This window comes from Bos javanicus, chromosome 26 (assembly GCF_032452875.1).
Source record: "Bos javanicus breed banteng chromosome 26, ARS-OSU_banteng_1.0, whole genome shotgun sequence".
Lineage (NCBI taxonomy): Eukaryota > Metazoa > Chordata > Mammalia > Artiodactyla > Bovidae > Bos > Bos javanicus.
The window spans coordinates 15300614-15321659 of NC_083893.1; positions in this window are offsets into that span (position 1 = coordinate 15300614).

Consider the following 21046-nt stretch of genomic DNA (forward strand, 5'->3'; position numbering starts at 1 on the left):
ACCCAAGGACTTAACCTATATCTCCTGCATTGGCAGATGGATTCTTTACCACTGAACCATCAGGGAAGCCAGAATGTTGTTTATATTAATTTGGAATTAAATAATAAATAATATATTATAAATATATAATTTATAATATACACATATTTATAATATAATTTATATATTATAAATTATATTAAATAATGGAATTATTTTAAATAAATTTAAACTTTTTAGCTTTGCTTTTAAATATTGTTATATACATATATATATATATCTCTCTCTCCCACATAAACCAGAAGTTCTTTGGAGTCCTCAGAAATGTTTAAGAGAGTAAAGGGGTGCGGCACCAAAATTTTTTTGGCCCATGGTCATTGGTAGTGGTGGTGGTGGCTTAGTTGCTAAGTCCCGGTCAATTCATTGGACCCCATGGACTGTAGCCCACCAGGCTTCTCTGTCCAGGGGATTTACCAAGCAAGCATACTGGAGTGAGTTGCCATTTCCTTCTCCAGGGAATTTTCCTGACCCAGGGATCTAACCCAGTATTGCTTGTAGATTCTTTACTGACTGAGCCACCAGGGAAGCCCATTACCAAATTGTCTCTGTTACTTTCTGTATATGTACTTTGGTTTCTTTGTATGTGCACTTTAGAAAAATCAGAAGATTTTGATACTCTGCAGCATAGTACTTGCATCCATACAACTTCTACAAAGGGCAGTTTGACAGCATCAATTAATTTACGGACACATGTTATTTTTTCACCCAGAAATTCCATTTTGGGAATTTGAATTACATACATTTATAATTATAGGAATTGAAGATATACTTTCTGTAAAATGATATATGCAAGATTATTTATTACAACATTACTTAAAAGCAAAAAACAGAACTAGCCTGAATGTTCCTCAGTAGGGTACTAGTTAAATAAGCAATGGTACATACACAAAATAAAATGCCATTGAAAGTAAATTAAGGGAGAGCAAGGGAGCTTTACATGCATAGATGTGAGATGTGGGATAATCTTCAAGATTAAGTGAAAAAGCAAGATTCAGATAGTAGTAGAGTATGAGATCAATTGTATAAAAAGAGGGTAAACAATATTTTAGGAAGAGATATATGAATTTGGTAACACTGGTTGCCTTTAGGGAGAAGAAACTGGTGGCTGAAGATCAGGGTGGAAATGAGATTTTTCATTGCATCCCCTTTTATATCTTTTGAATTTTGAGCTATGTGAATATATAATGTAGTCCACCAATAAAATAGAAAATAAAGCTGATAGAACAAAATCAAAAAGATGACATGACATAAAGAATAGAAAGGAGGGAATGATAGAATAGAGATATGCATGTATGCATGCATGCATACATATGTAGAGAAACGTTTACTGTTTTAATCTGATTCATCACCTGGCTATGATTACTGACTTCCTTTTGCTTTCTCCTCTTTTCCTTATCTAGCTTGCAAGCCAGACTTTAATTTCCATATGTTCCACAAAGAAAATACAAAAGGAAAATCTGAATTTCCCTTAGATTCAAAAAAACATTGCCCAGCCCAGAGCCAAATATCTGACTTTCCACAGCACCAAAATTATTTTTACATGGAAAGGAAACTAGTATTTATTAAACATGTCCCATCCAGGCCAAGAGCTTCTTGATCTTTGCCTCATTCAATCCTTGCCAACTCTGGGAGATGGGTTGGTTGGGAAATTAAAGTTCAAAGAGGTTGAAGGGGATCACCTACTAGTAAACTCCAGCACTCTCACTAGTAAATGATGGAACTGAGTCACTGCCCTAGGTCAGCCTGATCCGAAAGACCTTGACCTTTCCAGTCCCCATATTACCTAACTAGCTGGGAAAGAATCAGGACAGAAACGCTGTAGTGCTTGCCACCACAGTGAAAGGACTACTTCTTGACTTTGGGATTTGGAGGTATGTATACCCTTCTCCTACCTCCTCTTCTCTCACACAGCAAGAGGCGGATGTGAAATATAGAAGGTGGTGACAACACTGCATATATTTTAGTTTTATTTCTTTCAATCCATTAATCAATAGTTATTGAGCAGTAGCCATATACAATCACGAAACAAGGAAGCATCAAATATTGCTAAGCCGTCAAAATGGTCAAGATGACATGCAAACATGACATATATACGTACCATGTAATCAGAGCACATGGGCTACAGCAAGATACTGCCCAAGGACCTGAAAATGAGGTAGTCTCCTGAGGTCTCAAAGCAGGGAAGAACAGAGCTGTATACAGAGCTGAACCTCGGGCCAGCCACATTTAGCCATAACTTCCCTAGAGATACTCAGAACATTTTTTAGGTTGTAACACACCAGTCAGAAGGGCTGGCCAGCCTCAGAAGCAGGAAAGGAAGGTGGCTGTGGCAGGCATGTTCACATAGTAGAGATGGGACACACTGAGATGGTGCATCCCAGTTTTTCTCCCTAAAGTACCCCAATAGCTGACAAGAGTATGGAGGCATAGCTATAATCACAGCAACAATAACCAGTACCCTTTATTTTGTTTTTCATGTGTAACCTTCTGTCATGCTTTTTTTTTTTTTTAATTTTTTATTTGGCTATATTGGGGCTTAGCTGCAGCATGTGGGGTCTTTAGTTGTTGCATGGGATGCTGAGTTGCACCATATGGGATCTAGTTCCCTCATCAGGGATCAAACCTGGGCCCCCTGCCCTGGGAGCACAGAATTTTAGCCACTGGACCACCAGGGAAGTCCCCTAATTGGCTTATTGAGTCTTGCAACTCTGTGAGGAAGGCTATTTATTGTCATCACTTAATTGTTGAGGAAACAGAAGCTAGGAAAAGTTAAATGACTTGCCCAAGGGCATGTAGCTAATAAGTGGCAGAGCCTGGGTCTTAAAACCCTCCTCTGTCAAACCCCAACCCTCTGTTCTTGACTCTGCTACTCTACTGCTCACCCTAAGACTGAAGCTGCCCATCTCAAGCTCAAAAGTTCTTTGAGGCTTCATGCTTTTTAAAAAATATATGCAATTTTTGGCATCTTAATAATATACCTGAGTGTTTTGGTATAAGAATATTATTTTGAATTACCAATTTGGTCATTTAACTTTTTATTGCCCAAATTTCTAGTTATGAAGATGGGGCCTCTATTATGGTATTGCTGTCCTTCTAAGAAGAGGAAGAGACCAGAGCCCTCTCTCTCTACTGTGTAGGGATACAGCAAGAAGGCAGCTACCTGCAGGCCAGGAAGAAGGTCCTCTGTTAAGAACCAAATATACCAACACTTTTATCTTGGATTTCCTAGCCTCCAGAACTGCGAGAAGCCACCTTCATCTATGGTATTTTGTTATAGCAGTCTGAGCTGATGAAGATAATGTGTAATTTTAAATTTTCTGGTGGCCTTATTAAACAATGTAAAAAATAGGAAAAATTAATTTTAATAGTACATTTTATTTAACCCTGATGTATCCAAAATATTACCATTTCAACATGTGATCATTATAAAAAATTATTCATGAGGTATTGTATTAATACGTTTTGTGTGTGTGTGTTTATTTTTAATATAAATTTATTTATTTTAATTGCAGGCTAATTACTTTACAATATTGTATTGGTTTTGCCATACATCAACATGAATCCACCATGGGTGTACACGTGTTCCCCATCCTGAACCCCCCTTCCACCTCCCTCCCCATACCATCCCTCTGGGTCATCCCAGTGCACCAGCCCCGAGCAGCCTGTATCATGCATTGAACCTGGATTGGTGATTCGTTTCACATATGATATTATACATGTTTCAATGCCATTCTCCAAAATCACCCCACCCTCCCCGTCTCCCATAGAGTCCAAAAGACTGTTCTATACATCTGTGTCTCTTTTGCTGTCTCGCATACAGGGTTATCGTTACCATCTTTCTAAATTCCATATATATGCATTAGTATACTGTATTGGTGTTTTTCTTTCTGGCTTACTTCACTCTGTATAATAGGCTCCAGTTTCATCCACCTCATTAGAACTAATTCAAATGTATTCTTTTTAATGGCTGAGTAATACTCCATTGTGCATATATACCACAGCTTTCTTATCCGTTCGTCTGCTGATGGACATCTAGGTTGCTTCCATGTCCTGGCTATTATAAACAGTGCTGCAATGAACATTGGGGTACACGTGTCTCTTTCAATTCTGGTTTCCTCAGTGTGTATGCCTAGCAGTGGGATTGCTGGGTCGTATGGCAGTTCTATTTCCAGTTTTTTAAGGAATCTCTACACTGTTCTCCATGGTGGCTGAACTAGTTTGCATTCCCACCAACAGTGTAAGAGAGTTCCCTTTTCTCCACACCCTCGCCAGCATTTATTGCTTGTAGACTTTTGGATAGCAGCCATTGTGACCGGTGTGAAATGGTACCTCGTTGTGGTTTTGATTTGCATTTCTCTGATAATGAGTGATGTTGAGAATCTTTTCATGTGTTTGTTAGCCATCTGTATGTCTTCTTTGGAGAAATGTCTGTTTAGTTCTTTGGCCAATTTTTTGATTGGGTTGTTTATTTTTCTGGAATTGAGCTGCAGGAGTTGCTTGTATATTTTTGAGATTAGTTGTTTGTCAGTTGCTTCATTTGCTATTATTTTCTCCCATTCTGAAGGCTGTCTTTTCACCTTGCTAATAGTTTCCTTCATTGTGCAGAAGCTTTTACTTTTAATTAGGCCCCATTTGTTTATTTCCAATATTCTGGGAGGTGGGTCATAGAGGATCCTGCTGTGATTTATGTCGGAGAGTGTTTTGCCTATGTTCTCCTCTAGGGGTTTTATAGTTTCTGGTCTTACATTTATATCTTTAATCCATTTTGAGTTTATTTTTGTGTATGATGTTAGAAAATGTTCTAGTTTCACTCTTTTACAAGTGGTTGACCAGTTTTCCCAGCACCACTTGTTAAAGAGATTGTCTTTTCTCCGTTGTATATTCTTGCCTCCTTTGTCAAAGATAAGGTGTCCGTAGGTGCATGGATTTATCTCTGGGCTTTCTATTTTGTTCCATTGATCTATATTTCTATCTTTGTGCCAGTACCATACTGTCTTGATGACTGTGGCTTTGTAGTAGAGCCTGAAGTCAGGCAGATTGATTCCTCCAGTTCCATTCTTCTTTCTCAAGATTGCTTTGGCTATTCGAGGTTTTTTGTATTTCCATAAAAATTATGAAATTATTTGTTCTAGCTCTGTGAAAAATACCGTTGGTAGCTTGATAGGGATTGCATTGAATCTATAGATTGCTTTGGGTAGTATACTCATTTTCACTATATTGATTCTTCTGATCTATGAACATGGTATATTTCTCCACCTATTAGTGTCCTCTTTGATTTCTTTCACCAGTGTTTTATAGTTTTCTATATATAGGTCTTTTGTTTCTTTAGGTAGATATATTGCTAAGTATTTTATTCTTTTCATTGCAATGGTGAATGGAATTGTTTCCTTAATTTCTCTTTCTATTTTCTCATTATTAGTGTATAGGAATGCAAGGGATTTCTGTGTGTTGATTTTATATCCTGCCACTTTACCAGATTCATTGATTAGCTCTAGTAATTTTCTGGTGGAGTCCTTAGGGTTTTCTATGTAAGGGATCATGTCATCTGCAAACAGTGAGAGTTTTACTTCTTCTTTTCCAATTTGGATTCCTTTTATTTCTTTTTCTGCTCTGATTGCTGTGGCCAAAACTTCCAAAACTATGTTGAATAGTAGTGGTGAAAGTGGGCACCCATGTCTTGTTCCTGACTTTAGGGGAAATGCTTTCAATTTTTCACCATTGAGGATAATGTTTGCTGTGGATTTGTCACATATAGCTTTTATTATGTTGAGGTATGTTCCTTCTATTCCTGCTTTCTGGAGAGTTTTTATCATAAATGGATGTTGAATTTTGTCAAAGGCTTTCTCTGCATCTATTAAGATAATCATATGGCTTTTATTTTTCAATTTGTTAATGTGGTGTATTAAATTGGTTGATTTGCAGATATTGAAGAATTCTTGCATCCCTGGGATAAAGCCCACTTGGTCATGATGTATGATCTTTTTAATGTGTTGTTGGATTCTGATTGCTAGAATTTTGTTAAGGATTTTTGCATCTAGGTTCATCAGTGATATTGGCCTGTAGTTTTCTTTTTTTAGTGGCATCTTTGTCAGGTTTTGGTATTAGGGTGATGGTGGCCTCATAGAATGAGTTTGGAATTTTACCTTCCTCTGCAATTTTCTGGAAGAGTTTGAGTAGGATAGGTGTTAGCTCTTCTCTAAACTTTTGGTAGAATTCAGCTGTGAAGCCGTCTGAACCTGGGCTTTTGTTTGCTGGAAGATTTCTGATTACAGTTTCAATTTCTGTGCTTGTGATGGGTCTGTTAAGATTTTCTATTTCTTCCTGGTTCAGTTTTGGAAAGTTGTACTTTTCTAAGAATTTGTCCATTTCTTCCAAGTTGTCCATTTTATTGGCATATAATTGCTGATAGTAGTCTCTTATGATCCTTTGTATTTCTGTGTTGTCTGTTGTGATCTCTCCATTTTCATTTCTAATTTTATTGATTTGATTTTTCTCCTTTTGTTTCTTGATGAGTCTGGCTAATGGTCTGTCAATTTTATTTATCCTCTCAAAGAACCAGCTTTTGGCTTTGTTGAATTTTGCTATGGTCTCTTTTGTTTCTTTTGCATTTATTTCTGCCCTAAATTTTAAGATTTCTTTCCTTCTACTAACCTGGGGTTCTTCATTTCTTTTTTTTCTAGTTGCCTTAGGTATAGAGTTAAGTTATTTATTTGACTTTTTTCTTGTTTCTTGAGGTATGCCTGTATTGCTATGAACCTTCCCCTTGGCACTGCTTTTACAATGTCCCACAGGTTTTGGGTTGTTGTGTTTTCATTTTCATTCATTTCTATGCATATTTTTATTTCTTTTTTGATTTCTTCTGTGATTTATTGGTTATTCAGCAGCATGTTGTTCAGCCTCCATATGTTGGAATTTTTAATAGTTTTTCTCCTGTAATTGAGATCTAATCTTAGTGCATTGTGGTCAGAAAAGATGCTTGGAATGATTTCAATTTTTTTAAATTTACCAAGGCTAGATTTGCGGCCCAGGATGTGATCTATCCTGGAGAAGGTTCCGTGTGCGCTTGAGAAAAAGGTGAAATTCATTGTTTTGGGGTGAAATGTCTTATAGATATCAACTAGGTCTAACTGGGCAATGGCACCCCAGCCCAGTACTCTTGCCTGGAAAATCCTATGGATGGAGGAGCCTGGTGGGCTGCAGTCCATGGGGTCGCAAAGAGTCGGACACGAGTGAGCGACTTCACTTTCACTTTTCACTTTCCTGCATTGGAGAAGGAAATGGCAACCCACTCCAGTGTTCTTGCCTGGAGAATCCCAGGGATGGCGGAGCCAGGTGGGCTGCCGTCTATGAGGTCGCAGAGGGTCGGACACGACTGAAGTGACTTAGCAGCAGCAGCAGGTCTATTGTATCACTTAAAGTTTGTGTTTCCTTGTTAATTTTCTGTTTAGTTGATCTATCCATAGGTGTGAGTGGGGTATTAAAGTCTCCCACTATTGTTGTGTTATTGTCAATTTCCCCTTTCATACTTGTTAGCATTTGTCTTACATATTGTGGTGCTCCTATGTTGGGTGCATATATAATTGTTATATCTTCTTCTTGGATTGATCCTTTGATCATTATGTAGTGTCCTTCTTTGTCTCTTTTCACAGCCTTTGTTTTAAAGTCTATTTTATCTGATATGAGTATTGCTCCTCCTGCTTTCTTTTGGTCTCTATCTGCATGGAATATCTTATCTAGCCCTTCACTTTCAGTCTATATGTGTTCTTTGTTTTGAGGTGGGTCTCTTGTAGACAACATATATAGGGGTCTTATTTTTGTATCCATTCAGCCAGTCTTTGTCTTTTGGTTGGGATGGTCAACAAATTTACGTTTAAGGTAATTATTGATAAGTATGATCCTGTTGCCATTTACTTTATTGTTTTGGGTTTGAGTTTATACACCCTTTTTGTGTTTCCTGTCAGAGAAGATCCTTTAGCATTTATTGGAGAGCTGGTTTGGTGGTGCTGAATTCTCTCAGCTTTTGCTTGTCTGTAAAGCTTTTGATTTGTCCTTCATATTTGAATGAGATCCTTGCTGGGTACAGTAATCTGGGCTGTAGTTTATTTTCTTTCATCACTTTAAGTATGTCCTGCCATACACTCCTGGCCTGAAGAGTTTCTACTGAAAGATCAGCTGTTATCCTTATGGGAAGCTCCTTGTGTGTTATTTGTTGTTTTCCCCTTGCTGCTTTTAATATTTGTTCTTTGTGTTTTATCTTTGTTAATTTGGTTAATATGTGTCTTGGGGTGTTTCGCCTTGGGTTTATCCTGTTTGGGACTCTCTGGGTTTCTTGGACTTGGGTGATAATTTCCTTCCCCATTTTAGGGAAGTTTTCAACTATTATCTCCTCAAGTATTTTCTCATGGTCTTTCTTTTTGTTTTCTTCTTCTGGGACTCCTATGATTTGGATGTTGGGGTGTTTAACATTGTCCCAGAGGTCTCTGAGATTGTCCTCATTTCTTTTAATTCGTTTTTCTTTTTTCCTCTCTGATTCACTTATTTCTACCATTCTATCTTCTACCTCACTCATCCTATCTTCTGCTTCCATTATTCTACTATTTGTTCCCTCCAGAGTGTTTTTTATACCATTTATTGCATTATTCATTATATATTGACTCTTTTTTATTTCTTCTAGGTCCTTGTTAAACCTTTCTTGCATCTTCTCAATCCTTGTCTCCAGGCTATTTATCTGTGATTCCATTTGGTTTTCAAGATTTTGGATCATTTTTCACTATCATTATTCAGAATTCTTTATCAGGTAGAGTCCCTATCTCTTCCTCTTTTGTTTGGTTTGGTGGGCATTTATCCTGTTCCTTTACCTTCTGGGTATTCCTCTGTCTCTTCATCTTCTTTATATTGCTGTGGCCTTTCTGTATTCTGGCAATTTGTGGAGTTCTCTTTATTGTGGAGTTTCCTCGCTGTGAGTGGGGTTGTACGGGTGGCTTGTCAAGGTTTCCTGGTTAGGGAAGCTTGTGTCGGTGTTCTGGTGGGTGGGGCTGGATGTATTCTCTCTGGAGTGCAATGAAGTGTCCAGTAATGAGTTATGAGATGTCAATGGGTTTGGAATGACTTTGGGCAGCCTGTATATTGAAGCTCAGGGCTGTGTTCCTGTGTTGCTGGAGAATTTGCATGGTATGTCTTGCTCTGGAACTTGTTGGCTCTTGGGTCGTTCTTGGTTTCAGTGTAGGTATGGAGGCGTTTGGTAAGCTCCTGTCAATTAATGTTCCCTGGAGTCAGGAGTTCTCTGGTGTTCTCAGGATTTGGACTTAAGCCTCCTGCTTCTGGTTTTCAGTCTTATTTTTACAGTAGCCTCAAGACCTCTCTATCTATACAGCACTGATGATAAAACACCTAGGTTAAAGATGAAAAGTTTCTCCACAGTGAGGGACACCCAGAGAGGTTCACAGAGTTACATAGAGAAGAGGGAGGAGGGAGATAGAGGTGACCAGGATGAGATGAGGTGGAATCAAAAGAGGAGAGAGCAAGCTAGTCAGTAATCACTTCCTTATGTGCGCTCCACAATCTGGATCGCTCAGAGATATTCATGGAGTTATACGGAGAAGAGAAGAGGGAGGAAGGAGACAGAGGTGGCCAGGAGGATAAAAGGGGGAATCAAAAGGAGAGAGATAGATCCAGCCAGTAATCAGTTTCCTAAGTGCTCTTCACCGTCCAGAACACACAAAGAGATTCACAGAGCTGGGTAGAGAAGAGAAGGGGGAGGGAGGAGATAGAGGCGACCTGGTGGAGAAAAAGGAGAGTCCAAAGAGGGAGAGAGCAGTCAAGCCAGTAGTCTCGCTCCCAAGGAAGAATGGGTACTGAAGTTTGGGTTCTTAAAGGTACAAAAATGATAATACCAAAAAGCAAAGATTAAAAATCTAGAGTAGAGGTTGGATTTTCAAAGTTAGCAACGAAGCCTGCTTGCAGTTTGGTAGATAATGCCTCTCTGGGGCTGCAATTGCCCCCTTCCAGCTCTGGCTGCCCTCGACTGCCTGTCTCCGGAGGGGGATGGGCCAGCCTGGAGCTGGCTAGCTCTGCTCTGTCCTTTGTTCTGTGAGCAGGCCTGATGGTGTCTTAGGTTAGGGCTTTTCGCGTAGCTCTAGTCAGTCCTTTGTTCTGTGAGCGGGCCTGGAGGTGTCTTAGGTTAGGGCTTTTAGCGTGGTAGCTATCCCACAGTCTGGGTTGCTATCCCAAACCAGTTAGTTCCCTCAGATTGCCCTTGGGGCATTCAGACCCCGTCCTTACTCTAAGCAATGCAGCCTGCACCTCCCTGCCCAGCCCGTGCTTGCTAGTGGTGGATGCAGCCGTCTGCATTGCTTCTCTGCTGGGAGTTACCATTGGGCACGTAATCTGTGGGTTTTAATTATTTATTTATTTTTCCTCCTGGTTATGTTGCCCTCTGTGGTTCCAAGGCTCACCACAAACTCGGCAGTGAGAGTGTTTCTTGGTGTTTGGAAACTTCTCTCTTTTTAAGACTCTCTTCCCAGGATGGAGCTCCCTCCCTACCTCTTTTGTCTCTCTTTTTATCTTTTATATTTTTTCCTACCTCCTTTCGAAGACAATGGGCTGCTTTTCTGGGTGCCTGATGTCCTCTGCTGGCATTCAGAAGTTGTTTTGTGGAATTTTCTCAGCGTTCAAATGTTCTTTGATGAATTTGTGGGGGAGAAAGTGGTCTCCCCATCCTATTCCTCCACCATCTTAGGACCGCTGCCCATATTAATATGTTTTAGTTGTCATCCATAGCCTTCAAAGTCTGGTGTATATTTTACGTGTATAGCACATCTCATCTGAGACTAGCCACATTTCAGGTTTTCAATAGCTACATGTAACTAGTGATTACCACCTTTAACAGCACAATTCTAGACAGTGCTGGGAGGAAAGCAGGGTTACAACTACCATTGTTACTGTGGCTGCCATGTGCCAGTACGTATCAAAGCTCCTTATACATTTCTCCCATTGATCCTTGGAATAACCTTACAAGATTCATGTTCTCTTCCCTATTTTACACACTTAAGAGTGTTTAAGAGACTTTTGTGAGGTCACATAACTAGCAAAGGACAGAGATTTGACCCAAAGCACTTCCTAATTCATCTTATGCTTCCCATTTACAGATACGAGAAGATGAATTGCTCTGGACTTCACCCTTCAGGTTGTGAAGCAGCTCAGGTCCTAAACAAAGCTCAAAGGAAGGGCGGTAACATCACCAGTAAGTCATGTAACCAAACAGGCCATTCCCTCTGAAGGCAAAGAAGCACCTACTATCGGATTAGAAGCAGAAACAAGGTGCTGATAAACTTCCTCAGGAAAAAAAAAAAAAATTCTTTGAGAAGCAAAGGTGAGAGAATGAACAAAGTGAAAAGAAAAAGGAAAGCTACGCTAACCGGAAAGCGATAAGTGAGTTTGAACATTAACCAAGGGCAAAAGTTGGGGATATAATAATGATCACAACCTTGGTAGATAAACATGCCATTAAAGCAAGTGGAAATGGATGCCACAGGTCTCACCTGTAAAGTTGCTCTTGGGAAGAGGAGGAACCAAAGCCTGGAGCCACGTGAAGGGTTATCAGGATTGACCATGGAAAGCAAGTCAAAGGAAGAGTCAAGGTCACAACAGAGACAAGGATGTGCAACCATTCAAGGTGTGCTGTTAAAACACCCCATTATGACAGGCTCTGCACCGGCTACCGACACAGCTGCTTATATGTGCTCAGCTAGGACTAATGCCAAAAGCAGGAATCCATATAAACAGTCCTCAGTGAAAAGAGAACATCATACTAAATGTATTACATCTGTACCTTTGCCTTTTCTATATTTAGAGTTTAAATGTCTTTTATTTATGAAATGATGGTAAGGGTGGATTCCCAATGTTTGGATGGCTTCGTTCTTATGTCTTCACCTGGCAAATGTAGAAGTTGACAGTTTTATGTTGGCCCTCCAGTTTAATCATTGAAAACATTTTTGTGGTCTATAAAATTAAAAAAAGTACTGCTTAAGATTCCATCCTTTCTCATGTGTACCAAATTTTGTTTTTCTCTGGTATAATTTCAACTACTCCTTCTACCCTAGCTCCATCCCCTCAGAGCAAAAATATGCTTGAATTTCTTCCAAGTAAACCAAATTAAATGAAACCTTCCTTAAACTATCCTCCCTTCCTCTCTGGATACACCTGAGCTCGGGTTTCTTCTTTAACTACCATTCTTTCCTCAACTCCCTCCCACAACTGTTTATCCCTCCACTTTTTCACACTGGCAACTTAATATTTAAAAACTATGCAATAAAAACTGTGTGATATTTCTCCACCAAAATAAAGATTAACTAAAATCAGTTTTAATACTTTCCCTTCTGGTTGAGTCACTATTAAAACAGTATCGCCTCCTTCCTACTTAACCACCTTCAAAGGGCCCAATATTACATTAAACAGTGCTTTGTCATTTTATCTTGGGTACTTAGCCAAGTTCATAAGCTTTTGTACAAGAGAAAGGCCATGTTCCAAACCAGGTTTCAAATACATTTTGTTTTTCTTTTATCTTTTTACTTTGACATAATAATTGCAGAGTTACAGAAATGCTACAAGAATTCCCACTACCTTTTCACTCAGATTCCCCAAGACTGAACATTTTTGAGAGTAAGTTGTAGACATGATGCCATTCACCCCTTGCATTGTTTAGGATTCTCCAGAGAAACAAACCAACAGGAGATACATACAATTCTTGAGAGAAAGAAGTACGGGCAGCAGTGTTGCAGGGGGCGGGGTGGAGCGTAGACTAAGGAACTGGTTGATGCAACTGTGAGGGCTGACATACCATATATGTAGGGCAGTCTAGCAGGCTTGAAATTCAGGTAGGAGTTGATGTTGTATTCTAGAGTCTGAATTCCACAGCGCAACAAGACAGAAATCAGGCAGACTGTCTATGTCTTAAGAAGAATTTCTTCCTTGGGAAACCTAAGTTGTTGCTCTTTAAGGCCTTCAAATGATAGGATGATGCCCTCCCACATTATGGAGTATAATCTAGTTTACTCAAAATCTGATGATTTAAATCTTAATCATATCTTAAGAATATCTTCACACCAACATATAGTTGTCTGACCAAGAATTGGATATCATAGCCAAGTCATGTTGACACATAAAATTAGCCATCATATCCCTAAAGTTCTGCACTGCCCAGTTCCTTCAAAAAGCATATTTTCTCAATAACCACTGTAAAATTTGCAAAATCAGGAATTTAACATCAATATAACGCTAATATCTAATATACTGACATTATTAGACAGCTAGTCATTAATCCCCACAGAATTCAAATTAAAAAACATTACTTAAAAACCTTATTTTATAATTTTTAAACATCTTAAGTATTTACTAGGGCTTCCCAAGTGGTGCAGTGGTAAAGAATCTACCTGCCAATGCAGGAGACACGGTCGACATGGGTTCCATCCCTCGGTTGGGAAGATCCCTAGAAGAGGAAATGGCAACTCACTCCAGTATTATTGCTGGGAAATCCCCATGGACAGAGGGGCCTGGCAGGCTAGTCCCTCAGTTGTGCACTACTCTGTGACCCCATGGACTGTCGCTCACCAGGCTCCTCTGTCCATGGGATTCTCCAGGCAAGAATACTGGAGAGGGTTGCCATGCCCTCCTCCTGAGGAGGGGATCTTCCTGAGCTAGGGATTGAACCTGCATGTCTTAAGTCTCCTGCATTGGCAGCCATGTTCTTTACCACCAGTACCACCTGTATGGGTCCTTTCAAAAGGCTGCTCAGCAACTTGGCCTATGATTTTTTTAAATTTATTTTAATTGGAGGCTAATTACTTTATAATATTATAGTGGTTTTTGCCATACATTGACATGAATCAGCCATGGGTGTACATGTGTCCCCCACCCTGAACCCCTCTCACACCTCCTTCCCCACCATCCCACAGGGTCATCCCAGTGCACCGGCCCTGAGCGCCCTGTCTCATGCATCGAACCTGGACTGGCGATCTATTTCACATATGGTACTGATTTTTCAGCAAAGATAGCAGAAGTATTTCAAACAGGAAAGCTTTTAAGATTCCAAAATCTTTTATAGAAAATCATTTCGTGAAGTGCCTTAGTAGTTCTTATTATCAAAGAATGTTGATTTGGATGTTTGCCTGGACTACACTTTAGGGATAAAAGAATGGTTAAAATACCTTTGAGGCTACACACACAGGATCCCCTTGGTTTAGAGCTCAGTTTTGCCAGTAGATGTCGCTACAGTCAGACATATTCTGCCTTGAAATCTTTGTGACCTAGTATGTGGACAGAACTGTCAAGAGGCAAAGCTTGAGAATTTGCAAAATAAAAATGATTTCAAGATATGAGCAGACAAGTTTAGAAGAAACCAACTTGTCTAGAGTCTATTCGTGAGATGGGGCATGAGAATTCAAGCAACTCACCTTTGCAGACATTAAATATATCCACCCCTGTCAGCAATGAGCAAGGCTCTACTGGAAACAGCGGGAGAGGAGATACGGTACCTAGGGTTCCCCAGAAAAGTGAAGCAGTGGCCATTTGTTCTGTCCTCTGTCTGTGAAAGGGGCAGGTTTTCCTGGCACCTGAGACAGACACATGTTTTCAAATCTGGAAGGAGGGTCTAAGAAACAACTTCCACTAGCTCATTCAACACCCATTTTCCCCTTCTCAGCTGAGGTTGGCCTGCACATGACATAAAGACATCACAAAGACAGTTTACAAAACTGTCACATACTTCAGAGGTTTTATACTGAATATATCCACAGGATTTATTATATTCATTTTGAGCACTTGCTAAGGGGCACACTCTGTACCAAGTTCCTTATCTGATTTAATTCTCCCCAAAGTTCTGTGAGGCAGGCATTTTAAATTATCCTCACTCTTAGAGATGAAATATCTGAAAAACAAGGGGCTGGGGAATTGAGTGGTTAAACAACTTATCTAAGATCACCCAGCTAAAGAATGGTAAAACAAGATTCAAACCTAGCCCTGTGTGAAGCACTCGGTTGTGTTCTTTCTTAGTCCATTATTCCAAGGCAACAGCCTCTATAAGTGTCTGACCAGATAAAATCTGGGGTTGCATTGTTCAAGTTGACTTTACTCCTTGCCTAGAAATAAACACATGCATACATAGTCAATAAATTTACCATAAAGAAGCCAAGAATATACACTAGAGAAAGGACAGGCTTATCAATAAATGGTATTGGAAAACTGGATATCTACATGCAAAAGGGTAAAACTGGACCCCTGCCTTACACACCACACAAAAAAAGTAATTCAAAATGGATACAAACACCAACATAAGACTTGAAGCTATAAAACTCTTAGAAGAAAAGTGGTGGTAAGCATCTTGACATCATTTTTTTTTGTTGATTTGAGAATAGAAGCAAAGGCACTACAAGTGAAAGTAAGCAAGTGAGGCCATAGCAAACCAAAAGCTTCTGCTCAGCAAAGGAAATCATCAACAAAATGAAAAGCCAACCTACGGAAGAGAAGAAAACATTTGCTAATCATACATCTGACAAGAGGTTAATATCCAAAATATATAAAAAAACTTATACAACTCAATAGCAAAAAAAGCAAACCATCCAGTGAAAAAATAGGCAGAGGATCTGAATTTTCTCCCAGATGTACAGATGACCAATAGGTACATGAAAAGATGCTTAACATCCCTAAGTATCAGAGAAATGCAAATCAAAACTACTATGAGATATTGCCTCACTTCTGTTAGAATGGCTATTATCACGAAGACAAGAAATAACAAGTGTTGATAAGGATATGGACAAGAGGGAATCCTTGTCCACTGTTACTGAGAATGTAAATTGGTGAAACCGCTATGGAAAACAGTATGGAGGTTCCTCAAAAAATTAAAAATAGAACTACAGACATGACTGAAGTGACTCAGCATGCACTCATGCACCATGTGATCCAACTGTTTTACTCCTTGGTGTGCATCCAAAGGAAACAAAAACCAAGTATACATATATTGTAAAAAAAGAAGGAAAGCTTGCCATTTGTAACAACATGGACGCACCTTGAAGGCATTATGCTAAGTGAAATGAGTCAGACAATACTGTATGATCTTACATATATGTGGACTCTAACCCTTACGGCAGAAAGTAAAGAGGAACTAAAAAGCCTCTCGATGAAAGTGAAAGAGGAGAGTGAAAAAGTTGGCTTAAAGCTCAACATTCAGAAAACGAAGATCATGGCATCTGGTCCCATCACTTCATGGGAAATAGATGGGGAAACAGTGGAAACAGTGTCAGACTTTATTTTTGGGGGCTCAAAAATCACTGTAGATGGTGATTGCAGCCATGAAATTAAAAGACGCTTACTCCTTGGAAGGAAAGTTATGACCAACCTAGATAGCATATTCAAAAGCAGACACATTACTTTGCCAACAAAGGTCCATCTAGTCAAGGCTATGGTTTTTCCAGCGGTCATGTATGGATGTAAGAGTTGGACTGTGAAGAAAGCTGAGTGCCGAAGAATTGATGCTTTTGAACTGTGGTATTGGAGAAGACTCTTGAGAGTCCCTTGGACTGCAAGGAGATCCAACCAGTCCATTCTAAAGGAGATCAGCCCTGGGTTGGCCACCTCATGTGAAGAGTTGACTCATTGGAAAAGACTCTGATGCTGGGAGGGATTGGGGGCAGGAGGAGAAGGGGACGACAGAGGGTAAGATGGCTGGATGGCATCATCGACTCGATGGACGTTGAGTTTGAGTGAACTCTGGGAGTTGGTGATGGACAGGGAGGCCTGGCATGCTGCAATTCGTGGGGTTGCAAAGAGTCAGACATGACTGAGTGACTGAACTGAACTGAACTGAATAATTAAAAGAAAAAAACTCTGAACTCATAGATACAGAGAACAGATTGTTAGCTGCTAGAGATGGAAGGTGAAGGGTGGGTCAGATGGGTGAATGTGATCAAAAGGCACAAACCTCAGTTGTAAAATAAGTGAGTCATGGAGATACAATGTATAGAAAGGTGACTGCAGTCAATAACCTTGTTTTTTAGTTTTTGAAGTTGCCAAGAGAGTAGATCTTAAAAGTTTTCATCACAAGAAGAAACACTGTAGCTCTATGTAGTGATGGATTTTAACTAGATCTATTGTGATCATTTCACAGTATATACAAATATGAAATCATTATGTTGCGTGTTCTCTGCTAAATCACTCAGTCATATCCAACTGTTTGCAACCCCATGGACTATAGCCTACCAGGCTCCTCTGTCCATGGGGATTCTCAAGGCAAGAATTCTATAGTGGGTTGCCATGCCCTCCTCCAGGGAATCTTCCCAACCCAGGGATCAAACTGGGGTCTCTGGCATTGCAGGCAGATTCTTTACCAACTGATCTAAACAAATACAGTGTTATGTCAATTATATCTCAATGTTTAAAAAACTTGACTTTACCTGAATCATTCATTTAAAAACATCTCAGTTATTGAGCCATGCCTATGAACAGGCACTCCGCTATGTGCTAGGAGAAAGAGAATATAAAGGAGTGAAAGCCAAGTGCTGTAAAAGAAGCCGACATTGAGCAGGAGTAAAGATGGGGTGTGTGGAGATGAGGGGTAAATTGAATGAGGACGGTCACCCAGCCTTTGTTCTCTCTGCACAGCTCAGGAGGATCTGGGGGAAAGTGGAGATTTGGAGCAGCTGCTTGTGAGCAAAGTGTGAGGTTCAACAACATGTCTGGGAGAAGCAAGGAGCATTTCAGGACCCTTTCTTCTGCTCATCAGAATTAACAGCCTGTTTTCTCAGATTTTCCAAAATAAGGTTCACCTCTGGCTACAGCTGAAGCTTAAAGAATTTCAGTACAGAATTTAGTCTTGTCTCTTGAAAATTGGTCAGCACTTAAAATTTTTTAGCGTGAAAATACATAATTGATCATACTATGTTAAGGAGAAGGAGGCCAAAATGTTTACTTGACTTTCAGTGTTGATTATCTATACAACTTAATATTGCTTATTGTCACCTCACTTATGAAATAAAAAAAACAAGTAAGAAGCGTTTTCAAAGCCACAAGCTGAAGTTTTAACAAACCTCGCATGAAGGGACAATTGTGTTCGTATTTCCAAGGTACATGGGCTTATTTCCCTAATCCTTGCATTTGGAACAGTGTCATCTACTTGCTTTGTGTTTCTTCATAAATGTGTAGACATTTCCTAGCTCCACCAGGTTGTTTTCAGTTCTGCTCTGTTTCACTTAAATATTTTGTTAAATTATTTCATTGCACTTTATATTTTGAAACCCTCTATTTGAGACATTCCACCTTGCTTCTGGCGAGGGAGGTAAACCTTGTTGAATGTTAATCATTAAATGGAATTTCTTCAGATTCACATCTTACCCCACCCACTTTGCCTCAGAGCAGGTAGAAAATGTTGCTCTGGAAAAATTACAGGATAAATACCTCTAAATCAAGGGCTTAATAACCAAGTCCCCAAACACTGTATTTTTCCAGACTGACTTTCAAAAACCATACATAAATTCATTATTAAAGCCATAAACAGAGGGGAAAACTCCCAAAATAGGAAAAACAAATGGTTAATTAATATAAGAAAAAATGTCAATCTTATCACAAATAAAGAAAAACACCTTAACAAAGCAGTGAGTTCTTTTAAGTTAAAGCTTGTTTTTTTGCTTTTTATGTTTTTAATGACAGTACTCAAGACTGGCAAGAGAGTGTAAGGGTTCAAATTGCCAAATGGCACTATGGTTGGGAGTATAAACTGGTAAAATCTTTTTGAAAATAAATCCAGGGACTTCCCTGGTGGTCCAGTAGTTAAGACTCCCTGGTTTCACTCCACAAGGTGCAGATTTGATCTCTGGTCAGGGGATTAGATCCTGCATGCCTGGAGGTATGGTCAAAAAACTTTTAAAAATAAAAAATAAAAAATCTGCAACATGTATTAAACCCTGTGGCCTGGTAACTCTATTTATAGGACTCTTTCCTAAGAAAACAATCTGACTACAGGGGAAAAAAAATCTTACACGAAGATACTTCATTTATAATTTATAATAGTTCAGTTCAGTTCAGTCGCTCAGTCGTGTCCGACTCTTTGCGACCCCATGAAGCGCAGCACTCCAGGCCTCCCTGTCCATCACCAACTGCCGGAGTTTACTCAAACTCATGTCCATTGAGTTGGTGATGCCATCCAACCATCTCATTCTCTGTCGTCCCCTCCTCCTCTGTCGTCCCCTCCTCCTCCTGCCCTCAATCTTTCCCAGTATCAGGGTCTTTTCCAATGAGTCAACTCTTCACATGAGGTGGCCAAAGTACTAGTGTTTCAGCTTCAGCATCAGTCCTTCCAAAGAACACCCAGGACTGATCTCCTTTAGGATGGACTGGTTGGATCTCCTTGCAGTCCAAGGGACTCTCAAGAGTCTTCTCCAACACCACAGTTCAAAAGCATCAATTCTTTGGTACTCAGCTTTCTTTATAGTCCAACTCTCACATCCATACATGACCACTGGAAAAACCATAGCCTTGACTAGACTGACCTTTGTTGGCAAAGTAATGTCTCTGCTTATTAATATGCTGTCTAGGTTGGTCATAACTTTCCTTCCAAGGAGTAAGCGTCTTTTAATTTCATGGCTGCAATCACCATCTGCAGTGATTTTGGAGCCCCAAAAAATAAAGTCAGCCACTGTTTATAATAATAAAACCATAAATAACTATTTACCTGTTCGAGTATATTAGGTTTTTTTTTTTTTTTTTTTGATTGCACTCTGTGGCTTGTGGGCTCTTAGTTCCCCAACCAGGGGTTGAACCATGTCAGTGAAAGCACCAAATCCTAACCACTGGACTGCCAGGGAACTCCTAATATTAGGGTTTTGTTTTTTTTTTTAAGCTACATTCACAGATCAGAATCTTATGCATCTTTTCACAATTATGTTTATAAAGATAAATAAAAATAATTGTGATATAATGCTAAATGGAAAAGCAAGAGAGTGCATATATAAAGGTAAATATACATAAAATACATAAAGTGTATTATACATATAAGTATATATACATACATGTTCTTTCTGTAAAATACTAGACAGATGATCCCTGAGGCCCCAGGTGCGATTCTATAAAGTGAATCATACCAGTGTGTTGTCTTCACAGAAGTTGTGACTCTCTGGAAACTAGAGTAATGGGGTCAGAGATACCACTTGTATTAAGTCAGATTCCTTAGAAGCAGAGCCTGAGAAAGGGATGGGGGTGGGTGATTTACTGGGGACACTCTCTTCAGGAATCCTGTGAGGGCCTGAGAGAAACAGATGAGGTCAGAGGTGGGAGGCAAGCCAGGATAGGGTTTCAGGTGAAGTCTAGTCTTGGCCTGATCCAGAGGTGCTCTGGAGCACAGACTGCACCACAGAACTCAAGGTGGTTGGAATTCCATGACCTTGGAATTCCAGAACTGCTGGAATTCCACCCAGCAGTTCTGGGTGGTGGGGCAAGGGTGGAATTGCGGAGCTGCTCACAGCCAAGTTCACAGCTGCCAGGCTGTGGTGCACATGCAGATCTTAGCGGATCTGGGTTGGGTCCGTGTGTCTACTAAGTTACCTAGGGCCATTGTGTGGATTAAATGAGGTCACATGCTGTGGACCCACAAGACCCATCAAGGAACAGTAACTGGTTAACAGTTACTGTTAACCAGCTACTGGTATTTAAAGAACACACCTATGTTTAAATATATAGATAAATCTAACTCTTGGAGTGGGAATGCAGTTGTGATGCAGAATCTCAATTACAGAATGTCCACTTCCCAGACAGGCACCATCTATTGTTTCCACATGCTTTGGTCACCTGGCTCCATGACTGGTGGCAAATGTATGGCAAACAGCAGTGAGCACAGAGGGTGGAGCCTGTTTCAACAAGGTCTTGGTGACCTTTATTTCTCTGGACCATGTCTTCCTCCCGGGTAAAATTAAATCAATGAAGGGTCTTAACCTTGTCCTGGATATCTCCAGGAATTGCACCAAAA